Raw genomic sequence first — 12,390 nt, forward strand, 5'->3', positions numbered from 1 at the left:
ACCACATCTTATATTTGAATGTATGTGATGTTTTTCTTGTAATTTCCTATGTATGTGCTTGAATTTATTGTGAATAGCTAGAGTAGTTTTAGTCTGTTGACCCACCCTGTGCAATTTGTTCTATGATCAATTAGCATTTCAACCAGGTGACCAAATGTTCAGAGGTAGGCCTGTTCCTAATCAGAGACAGTATTTCCTTAGAGTCAGTTAAGGGGTCAGCTTGCTGGGGGTAGCTTGCTGGAATTTATTAAGTGTGGAATTAATAAGTGTGTTATCCGAACAGTTAAAAAAAACAGTTGCACAAACATTGAAAAACATCAAGAAAAGGTAACTTACTTTAACAACTTACTCTAACTCCACTTAACCCATAAAACACAAACAACCTTCATCAAACTACTGTGTCTAATTTCAATTCATGGAATTCTCACCAAATTTAACACATTCTACACTCACCCTGAAACTCACCCCTCTGTACACATTACAGCTTCTATTCTCCACTCCCCTCTTCTAAACACTCATGAGATTTATACTTTCCTCTCTGCGAGTACTTTGACAACCGCAATTGGCCACCAGTACAAACACTCGCAAACATCCACCAAGATTTATCTCACTCTTCTGCTATTATTAGCTGGTGACATATCACCAAATCCAGGCCCCAACCACCTTTCCCTCTCACACTCTGCTGTCTCAAAACAACATAGAAATCCATCTAACCTCATAAATATCACGTGTCTCCCATACCCCTCCAAATCACTTAAATGTGCCTTATTGAATGCACGCTCTGTTTGTAACAAATTAACATCCATCCATGACCTCTTCATATCTCACAACTTTAATCTGCTACAGAAACATGGCTCACACAATCAGACACTGCCTCCCCTGCAGCACTGTCACATGGTGGTTTCCACTTCTCACACACATCTAAGCCTAATAATAGTAAAGGTGGTGGGGTCGGAATCTTACTGTCACAGTTTTTCACATACACTGTTCTACCTCAGGTTCCATCACTCGCATTCACCTCATTTGAAGTTTACTCGATCAGGATTTTCACCCCCTTCTCTCTGCGTGTTGCAGCTATCTATCGCCCTCCTGGTCAACCTGATCAACAATTTCTAGAAGATTTCTCTGCCTGCCTCCCACACTTCTTATCCTCTGACATCTCCACCATCATTATGGGCGATTTCAATATAGCTCTTGACAGTCCACAATCTGTTCATGCATCCAAACTCCTCTCTCTAACCTCCTCTCTTGGCCTAACCCAATGGTCCGACTCCTCTACTCACCAGGAGGGCTACTGCCTTGATCTTGTGTTCACCAGGCTCTGCTCAGTTTCCGAATTCACTAACACTCCTTTCTCTCTCTCTGATCACAACCTGATCACCTTCACAATCTCTTCTATTACTTTAAATTCTAGGACACTAAAACCAAGCAAGCCTCCTCTAACCCGCAGAAATACTAACAATATACATTTTCAACAACTTTCCACTTCTCTGCAACAACTGCTCTCACCAATATCTACATTTACTACACCTGACACTGCTGTATCACACCTGCACCAGACCCTAGAGAGTGCCCTTGATGAAGTGGCTCCAGCTACCCATCACACTCCATGTAGGCTTAGATGCCAACCATGGCACTCTAAATCAACAAGACACCTACAAAAACTGTCACGTAAAGTAGAACGTCAGTGGCGGAAATCTCAGAATCCAAGTGACTTTCTCACATATAACTAGATGCAAAGAATTAATAGAGGCGCTCATAAAATCCACACACCATGTTTTCACAGTTTCAAAAAAACAACCAAAGAATCAATTAAATAAATAAAGGGTATATATATTTTTATTTTTCACAATAATTCATAAATTACCTTCTAATATAGATAATTATTAATAATAACTCTATAAAATTACCACATGCATATGTTTATAGGTATATAAAATTACATAAATTAACTAAGCTATAACCATTATTATGTATAGTATTCAACTTCCACTGAACTAAATGATTTAAAAGTTCACAATGTAACAGTGTGTTACAATCCTTTAGATACACTGTTGCTAAAATTTGGGTATAGTTCCAGGATATATCACAGTGGCTGCACGTTTAAAACCTGGGCTTCAATAAGGATTAATGGCATAAATTGACGGTGTGGAAATAAAAGAATTACCTCTCCAAAAGGGCTGGTGAACCCGAGCGTCCCCGGGTGAGTCCAAATTTTTACCCTATAAATTGTGCAACTGGAGGGTACGTGGTGTATCTGAATATATCCCCTAGCCGCTGAGTTTTGCTCAGTTGAACTGATAATTAAGCATCCAGTGTATGTCGTGCAGATAAGGGCAGGCGGCGGACGTGAAGCCGTTCGGTGGAAGTTGAATACTATACATAATAATGGTTATAGCTTAGTTAATTTATGTAATTTTATATACCTATAAACATATGCATGTGGTAATTTTATAGAGTTATTATTAATAATTATCTATATTAGAAGGTAATTTATGAATTATTGTGAAAAATAAAAATATATATACCCTTTATTTATTTAATTGATTCTTTGGTTGTTTTTTTGAAACTGTGAAAACATGGTGTGTGGATTTTATGAGCGCCTCTATTAATTATTTGCATCTAGTTAAATTTCATAGGAGTTTCGCATATCTCCTTATAGTGGCGAACGTGGTTCCACACCATCAGTTCTAGGTTTATCTTATTTGAGACTGATTAGTTTATAGATAAACACAGGCGCAGCAAAAGAGTATTTATTCTCACATATAAGACTACCTACCACTCCTATCGTCAGGCCCTGGACACTGCCAAACAAACATATTTCCAATCTCTCATCTCTTATCATGCCAACAACCCCAAGCGACTTTTTAATACATTTAAATCCCTTCTTTACCCTCCCTCACCTCCCCCACTAGCTACTATCAGTGCACAAGAACTTGCTTCCTACTTCAAGGATAAGATTGATAAAAATCCGAGATGAAATGGTATGCTCTAACTCAGCCAGTGACCTGCTCAATTCCCTACCTGAACCCTCTGGCACTTTCTCTTCATTTGATCCCACAAGTGAAGATGAAGTATCAACACTTTTCATCCTCCTACTCCACTACCTCTCCTCTTGATCCTATACCCTCACAGGTCAGTAAAACTTTGTCTCCTGTGCTTATCCCAACCTTAACTAAAATCTGTAATCTCTCTCTCTCTACTGGTATCTTTCCCTCTCTGTTTAAACATGCAGTCATTACTTCCATTCTAAAAAAACACAACTCTGACCCAAACACACTCTCTAGCTACCGTCCCATTTCTCAGCTACCCAGTCCCTCCAAGCTACTTGAGAGGCTTGCCTACACTCGCCTTACACACTTTCTTAACTCGCACAACTTATTGGATCCACTTCAGTCAGGCTTTCGTGCCCAACACTCCACAGAGACGGCACTGACCAAAGTAGTGAATGATCTAGTCACTGCTAGATCAAAAGGCCATTACACACTACTTATTCTTCTAGATCTCTCTGCTGCTTTTGACACTGTTGACCACTCTCTTCACATACAAGCACTACAATCCCTAGGTCTTCAGGACACAGCCCTTTCTTGGTTCTCATCCTACCTATCTAATCGCTCTTTCAGTGTTCACTTCTCTGACTCTACCTCCTCTTCTCTACCTCTATCAGTTGGAGTACCGCAAGGCTCAGTCTTAGGTCCTCTGCTTTTCTCAATCTATACCTCCTCTCTTGGTAAACTAATCAGCTCCTTTGGATTTCAGTATCATTTGTATGCTGATGATACTCAAATCTACCTATCCTCCCCAGATTTGTCACCACCAGTATTGGCTCGTGTCACTGGATGCCTGTCTGCCATTTCATCTTGGATGTCATCTCGCCACCTCAAACTCAACATTTCCAAAACCGAATTAATTATTTTCCCACCAGCTAAGAGTAGTTACCAACCTGATATCTCTCTAACTGTTGACAATGCAACTATCCACCCCACCCCACAAGCTCGTTGCCTAGGTGTCACCCTTGACTCTGAACTGTCCTTTGTTCCACACATTCAATCTGTCTCTAAATCATGTTACATGCACCTTAAAAACATATCCAAAATACGCCCTTATCTTACACAAGACACTGCAAAAACTCTAATCCATGCACTCATCATCTCCCGCATTGATTATTGTAATAGTCTCCTTACTGGTCTTCCCAAACATAGGCTATCACCACTTCAATCCATTTTAAATGCAGCTGCGAGGCTAATCTTCCTCGCCAGACGTTCTTCATCTGCTGATCCGCTCTGTCAGTCCCTCCATTGGTTACCGGTATTCTACCGTGTCAAATATAAAATACTTTTACTTACATACAAAGCTATTAACCAAACTGCACCATCATACATCTCCTCACTCATCTCAAAATATCTCCCTACCAGACCTCTCCGCTCTGCACAAGATCTGCGTCTCTCATCCACATGTATTACCTGTTCCCACTCAAAATTACAGGACTTTACCCGGGCTTCACCCACTCTGTGGAATGCACTCCCACGCACAATAAGACTCTCCTCTAGTCTCCAAACCTTTAAACGTTCTCTGAAAACTCATCTCTTCAGACAAGCCTACCAAATTTCAGACCCACACACATAACCTTCACAGCTTCCCTATCAAGTTACATCCCCTCTGTACAGTCCACATAAACTCACATTTTGTCTTCCAACATTGCTGGGTGATCATATCATATACAACCCATTAAGAACCTAGCAACCTGGGGAACCATTATGGGACAGGTAGCATCGATCCTTGTGTATCAATGCCTATTTCCCTATAGATTGTAAGCTTGCGAGCAGGGCCTTCCTACCTCTGTCTGTCTGTCTTTGCCCAGTTTTGTTCTATAATTGTTGTTCTAATTGTAAAGCGCAACGGAATATGCTGCGCTATATAAGAAACTGCTAATAAATAAATAAATTAGTCTGCCAGGGCATTATATCAGTATTTATCCTTGGCATTGCACACAGCCCAGAGCTCTTCCTAAGGCCATTATTATTATTTTTAATACCATTATATATTTAACCATTACATTAACCATTTATTTTAATGGCACACAGCCAGTCACACTGGTGCAGTAAGCCTTCACTGTGGCCCAGAGTTCCTAATATATGGACAGCATTACCCCTTGGTGTACACAAGTGGGACAGGATGTAATAGAGGCCCTCATTCCGAGTTGATCGGTCGCAAGGCGAATTTAGCAGAGTTACACACGCTAAGCCGCCGCCTACTGGGAGTGAATCTTAGCTTCTTAAAATTGCGACCGATGTATTCGCAATATTGCGATTACTAACTACTTAGCAGTTTCAGAGTAGCTCCAGACTTACTCTGCCTGTGCGATCATTTCAGTGCTTGTCGTTCCTGGTTGACGTCACAAACACACCCAGTGTTCGCCCAGGCACTCCCACCGTTTCCCCGGCCACTCCTGCGTTTTTTCCGGAAACGGTAGCGTTTTCAGCCACACGCCCCTGAAACGCCGTGTTTCCGCCCAGTAACACCCATTTCCTGTCAATCACATTACGTTCGCCGGAGCGAAGAAAAAGCTGTGAGTAAAAATACTTTCTTCATAGTAAAGTTACTTGGCGCAGTCGCAGTGCGAACATTGCGCATGCGTACAAAGCGGATTTTCACTGCGATGCGATGAAAAATACCGAGCGAACAACTCGGAATGAGGGCCAGAGTCCGAGTTCGCCCAATGTGCGGATTGCTGGCTGAACACTGACTTTTTTTAAAGGAGCAATCATTTACAAGGCATGGATTTGCCTTGTAAATGACTGCCCCTTTAACTAAAGTCAGAGTTCGGACGGCATCCCGCATGTTGGGCAAACTTGACCTCTATTACATTCTGCTCCATGTTGTTTTTTGTCACTGCCTACGGTGCAACCCAGAGCTCCAAATACAGGGCAACAATAACACATTACTGGTACAGTAACTGCCCACAGAGCTCCTAGTAGTAATACAGGGCAGCAGAAAACCTTTATTGTTGCACATTTGTGCCCACAAAGGTTTTTTTGTGCATGCCTCCATTACTATAATATAAACGCAGTGATTTGCAGTGTAAAGTTGTTGGCATTTGTTAAAATAAACAGAAAAAAACATAGTTTTTTTTAAATTTGTGTTTGTTCAGGGCCATGCAGTTGCACTGTATTACAATAACATGCAGTAGGTGCCATTCCACCACGTTAATAATATAAGCGCTGTGTGAGTTGCAGTATAAAGTTGTTGTCATTTGTTAAAAAATAAATATAAAAAAATAAAAATAAAAAGTTAAGAAAAATACTAAAAAAGTGTTCAGGGCCAGGCAGCGGCATTGTTTTACAATAACGCTCAGTAGGTGCCATACCACCCACCATGTTAATATTATAAACACTGTGAGTCAATATGGATCAAGAGCAGCCGATGGAAGAGCAGGAGCAGCAAAGAAGTAATAGTGCTATTGCTGCATAAAGCCATTATAGCATTGCAACATCTGCTAAAAGTAGTCCATGGGTCAGAAAGTTTAAGAAAGAGCACCTAAAATTAAAAATTTCAGGTAGAGGTGTCACCTTTAAAACTGACAAATCTGTAAAAAAAATTAATAAAATAAACAAAACACTAAGGCGAACAAACTGTGTGTTCACAAATTCCAGAGGACAGGCTAGGGGTGTCCATGTTAGCCATGTGTGAGGCTGACATTTCTCACACTGTACTCATAGAGAAGCAAATGTCGGAATGAGCAGTACAAGTAACGATGGTGATGATGACATAATAGAAATTGAGGATGCTAGTGTGGAATTGTAACATGATGAGGGGGATATTTGTGTAACTCTGACGCTAATTAGGATATTGATGATAAGGATGTTAATGCTGTTGTTTGTGTAAGTCGGCCACCAGTGGCAGCAGTTCTTGCCTATGATAAAAAGAAAGCCTTCGTGATGCCAGAGCATAGGACCAAAAAAGCCACCTCTTGGGTATGGGATTATTTTGACCCAAATCCTGGCAACATTTATGAAGGCATCTGCTCTATTTGTGAGACCAAAGTTATTAGATGTAGGGACTTTAACCATCTAGGCACCTCCTTCATGTTACGTCATTTGCAGCAAGTTCATTTAATTTATTTTACAAAATTATAATCCTTTGTAAAATAATAAACAGTCTAGAATCAGTTAACAGCAGTGTGGACCAGCCCATGCAATTTCCACCGCCAACAACCTCTTCATCAACATTCGCATTAATGATCAGAGATAGAACCAAGCGCTACAGCCACAAAATGGGAAATCCCTGTCGCTGAAGTGCTTGCTTTTTTAACCTGTGCATGTCATTTTTAATATCCAATATAAGCATAGGAAGGGCCCAAAGACAATTCCATCTTGCACCACTTTTCTCTTCATAATGGGCTGTATTTTTGGTCGGCATTGGGGATGGTCTTTCTTGCATAGACATTTATATTGGTTATTGCTCGAATACATTACTAATTTGCAAAAATATTTTAAACAGAAATAATTGCTGTGTGTTTGTGCCACTGCTCTGTTACTTAGTTTAGCCATCCAGCCTTCGGTCTATATTTGTGAAGAATATTGTGAACTGTGAGGTGGTCAAAATTGTCTGGAAATGACTGGAAATTAATGTTATTGAGGTTAATAATACTGTAGAAACAAAAACAGGACCATATTACATTACGTTAGCTGTTTTTAGAATAATAAAAACAAAACTACAGATCTAAACCAAACACCTGGGGATGGTATTGCATAATTAGAACAACAAAAACACTATATCATTACAGATCCAACAGCAAAACACGGGGGTTTGGCACACACATCTACCTTAGATAAAATCTCTGACTGCTGAATCTTATTACAAAATAACTTACCATCTCTTTCTTCATGTATAGATGACACAACACATGTACATTGCACCACATGCATAAACGTTATCTCTTACTCCATGGTTGGTTGGGTTGGGTGGTGTGTGGGACCTGAACTGCAGCCATCTCCTTGCGATGGGTCCTGGAAATTCTGAAAATATCTTCAGGAAATAACATAGAGCTGCAGGTCAATATTACCAGAATTCCGCAAGATTATAGTCAAATATATGTGATTATCCGAGTCTTAACTTGCATAGCAACATGAAATGTGTAATGTTTTAGTGTCCAGAAATGCTTACCACGCTATGTGAGACAAGATGTGCGACACAACAGGACCTGCGGGTCCCTCAATACGTGTATTTCAGGATTGCCTATCCTGACCAAATTTCACAACTTTGAGGCAATTGTGTGGGCTGAAGATATTGACCTAGGATGATGAATCTTTGCCAATGAATCACTACAACATTTTCCATACCCAAGCATTTTCGATTTCTAAAATTGTCAATTTCCACTACACCCTAATGAATGTCTATAATTTTCTTTCTGATGGCCTCAGACAAATCTAGATACGATTGGGCATAAGATCCAGTGTGAAGATCCCCGCTGGGCCAACGTGTCTATGGGGCTGCCTTTCGACCGGGTGACCTTTTTTCAAAGTGACCTTTTTTTTGGGTGGCTGGCCTCACCCCCAATTCTTACATAAAAGGCAGCTCTGGTTTGAGTCCCTGCCCACACCGTTGATTACTGCTGGGTCTGAGCTGTGTCTGGACTTGGAGGGCAGCAGATGCAGGAGTTCCTCCTCCTTGACATGACCATTGAACACGGCCTGCTTCTGACAAGCAGGAGTTGTCTCAGGGTCTCAGGGTGAAAGTAAAGTGATTGCCCAACTGGAGAACGCTGCCAAAGTTGAATGGTGTGGGATGAGAGAGCTGGCAGTGCGGGTGAAGCATCATGCCAGGGAAGGGGTGTTTGAGAGCTCTTCCTGAGACTGGCACCTAGTGGGATGTACTGGGAGTGAGATGCAGGTGCCCACACTGACTCGGATCAGTGTTGCTCGCTGCCTTCCTGCATGAATGTAGGCATGGGATGCATGTGGGTACTCTTTTCTCTGACTTATAGACTATAAGATCACCTGGCTATTATAGAGGCCTCTATTGTTGTGCTCCCTGCTTTATCCGCCTTGTATCATTGCCATGATGCGGGCATGGCTGTGTGCTGCAGACCTGGCATGAGTCAGGGCTGAACATGTGGCCCCGGCTGTATGTTACACAGGAATGACTGGTAATTATGTATATTAATTATCAGACCACTTACGATGAAAAGAGACAGATGGCAAATGCTGTAAGTATTAATTCATAACCCATATAACTGATATCCATAAACCTTGTGATTTTGCTGCTGTTGCGATTATTAGTGGCAAGGTGCATATAGTCGCCCCCGTGATTGCTCAATGCATTGCTCAGTGCTCAATGACATGAATATTCGTGATGTAAGCTGAAGTGTGTCACCTTTGTAAATTATAATTTTTTTGCTTCATGAAGTGTCTGTGAGGAATTTGTGTCGTTCTCCTGTGTTTGCAGCTTTGTGTTCATGGGGTATATGATATAAGTAAATTATTTAGGTTCTTAATAGCCAGCACCTTTACAGAGAAGCTGTGATAACCCTGTGATAACAGGTCTCTTCACCCCTCTATCTAGACTCTATGGGCGGAATTCAAATGTTGTTCTGCTGGAAGCCAGTAGATGGCACCCAAACTGAGCTATTCAATTGTAGTTATAAATATAAATTGGCAGCTTCTCTCTTGTTAGTGAAACAAAAATGCATGCAACCAGTACTAAGAGGGCGCTCAGACTGATTTACATTAACACTTTGAATACTTAAAATTGCTGTGCTTATCTATAAAGTCATAATTGGAGTCACAATACACAGATTTCTCAAATGAGCCATTGGAAATGGATGGAGTTTTCTTGTAGAATTGATGTACCTTTATTAGTAAAACCAGAGTTTACTACCAAATGTAATAGCCTCCTTATGAATCCTCAAGATTGTACTTGTGTAAGTGTAGGGCCACACATAGCAGCCAAGCGGGTCTCGTTCAACGGGACCCACTTGGCCGGAAAGGAGAATGCAGGCACCCACACATGTGCAGCAGTCCCGTCGCCACCAGATCCAATTGCAGCATGCTTTGGTTGGGCAGTATAGTAGGACGACGGGATTTCAGCTGTGCCGCACTGTGTGCTATTGAAATACTGTGTGTCTCTGGCTGGATCCTGTTGTGCGGGATCCCGCAGAACAAGATCCGTGTGCACTCAGAACCCCCCTCCCAGCTAAGCGGGTCCTGTTCAGTGGGTCCTGCTTGGCTGCTATGTGTGGCCGTAGCCTAATGGATAACAGTCTCTTGTTGGCACCCAAGAAAAAAGACCAATGTCCATTCATTAGATTCTGTTTAAATATTTATTAGAATAACAATACTCTGCGCAATGATTTATATGTGTTTGCAAAACACTCTTTAGAGATACATTGTTTTAACCCCAGTTAGGACAGATTTCACCAGCCTTATGAGAGAGTGAGCTCACGACAGTAGCACCCTACAGTGGTGCCCAATAAAGCACCCCCATCCTACGTGTTTTGTCTCTTTTGAGCTTTCATCAGGGATACAGCAATAAAGTAGTTGAAAAATGTATCTTACTGCTATCTCATTCATGTACAACAGGACAAATTGGAGTGTTTCTTAGTGATAACAGTGCAACTTTACTTGCTAAGTGCTGTGTGTAATCCCCAGGCATACATTAGACACACTTACCATGCAGTAACAGCATGTTGTAGATGGGGCGGGTACCGGCACCATATCATTAGGCCTCACTCATTCACAATAAAATTACATGATTCTAGTGGTATTGCATTATAATGGCCCTGACCCCTCCCATTAAACCACAAATAGCATGGCTGCTAAGCAACTCTTTTTACTACTCTAACTACACTGTAGAAATGTAAGCAGATTTTTCTTTTAGTTGGCACACACCAAAGAAAGTCCATGGATACTATCATTTCTGACCAAATCTTCGCCGACCTGAGACCAATCTAACCTGAGCCATTACCCGAGCAATCTCCAAGAGAGACACTCTGGTTTGCATCTACCCAATTCACATTCCCACTTACCTGGGGCTGCTCAGCTCATTTGCAGACATCCTGCAGTGTAGCTCCAGCATGTCTGCTAAGGTGAGATGCATCTTAATGGGATGCCTGCTGTCTGTGTATAGATACAATGGCCAGGAGTAATATTAGGCAACTAAATGTACACAAGCAAAACACATGTTTAGATAACAGAAGCAGAAGTGTGTGGAACCCCATCTGGCATTATTGAAAATTTGTTCAATGGACACAACGTCCATTACATGGCTAGTCATACATGACCAACATAATACAACAGAAGCAATGTTAATTCAAAATGTGGATGAGATTAGAATGGGTACACAGCTGGATAAACCACTCTTTTTTCCTTGTATCCTGAAATCCCCATCTCGGTACATGGATGTTTTATATAAAACTCTTTCTTCTTTGGCTCCAACATTAATTTTCCAGTCCTGCCAAAGCCAGGAGCCATGTAATGCTGCAGAAGGGTGTAACCATAAGGACCAATAAGAAGCTGCAAGGATGGAGATGTGAGCTTTGTATTGGTCCTCTTAGCGCCAATTTTAAAATGGTGAACTATTGTATAATAATTTGAAACACACTGGGTGCCTGGAGAGTTTCCAGATGTGGTAATTAGAGTGGTGTGTAGGTTAATTGTTTTCACCCTATCCAAGAAAACAGAAGATTGCCTTTCTCTGAGAAGTCTAATTATAAATGATGGCTCTGCCCTTAAAGCGTCTACTTAGTTTTATACATCTTTTCTTTACACTGCAGTCACTAATACAGTTAAAGACTGCACAGGGAGAACTTTATTTTGGGAGTCTCTTTATTCTTAATAACTCTTCTTAGGTCTGGCTTATCCCTAATAAATGTTGTCATGCCACTGAGATGTAATGCAAAGTGTGTAACTGTTACAGCTATACCTCTCTAGTCATTTCCCTTGGATCCTGGCTGTTGACAGATGTACAGGCCTTATGCAGATGCCCGGCTCCACCTTACTCAGTCACTGGATGTTAGGTCTATGGTGATAGATCCGTCACCTCAGCAGCCCAGGACCCTTTGTTCAGTGGTTACCTCAGGATACCCCTGATAGTCATTGCCCCTCTCTCATACATACTGGGCTCTGTGCCGCACTGTCCGGACTAACTGCTGCTCGCTACCAACTGTTACTGGTCATGTGACCTGCTTCTGACCTCCAGAGCAATTGCTGAGGCTGCTGGGAATTATCTGCCTGTGTAATCACATGTACATGCTTTGTAGCGCACACCACAGTGTCACACGTAATACCTCATATAGCAGGTTATTATATAACTTATTATTATTATATAATTTACCAACAATACCAAGAAATTAAGTTTCATATCTGAAATGTACTATACACAGAAAAACAT

The 12,390-nt window shown here is 41.3% G+C and overlaps 1 long non-coding RNA gene across 1 annotated transcript; it reads right to left on the minus strand.

Moving 5' to 3' along the window:
* Positions 1–7,879: 7,879 nt before the first annotated feature.
* LOC134947676 (uncharacterized) lies at positions 7,880–12,161 on the minus strand. Its single transcript, XR_010182688.1, has 3 exons — positions 11,923–12,161; positions 11,027–11,117; positions 7,880–8,028 (listed from the first exon to the last, which is right to left on the minus strand). It is a non-coding gene; the product is annotated as an uncharacterized LOC134947676 (long non-coding RNA).
* Between the last annotated feature and the right edge of the window lie 229 nt (positions 12,162–12,390).

Source organism: Pseudophryne corroboree, chromosome 8 (genome assembly GCF_028390025.1).
Source record: "Pseudophryne corroboree isolate aPseCor3 chromosome 8, aPseCor3.hap2, whole genome shotgun sequence".
NCBI lineage: Eukaryota > Metazoa > Chordata > Amphibia > Anura > Myobatrachidae > Pseudophryne > Pseudophryne corroboree.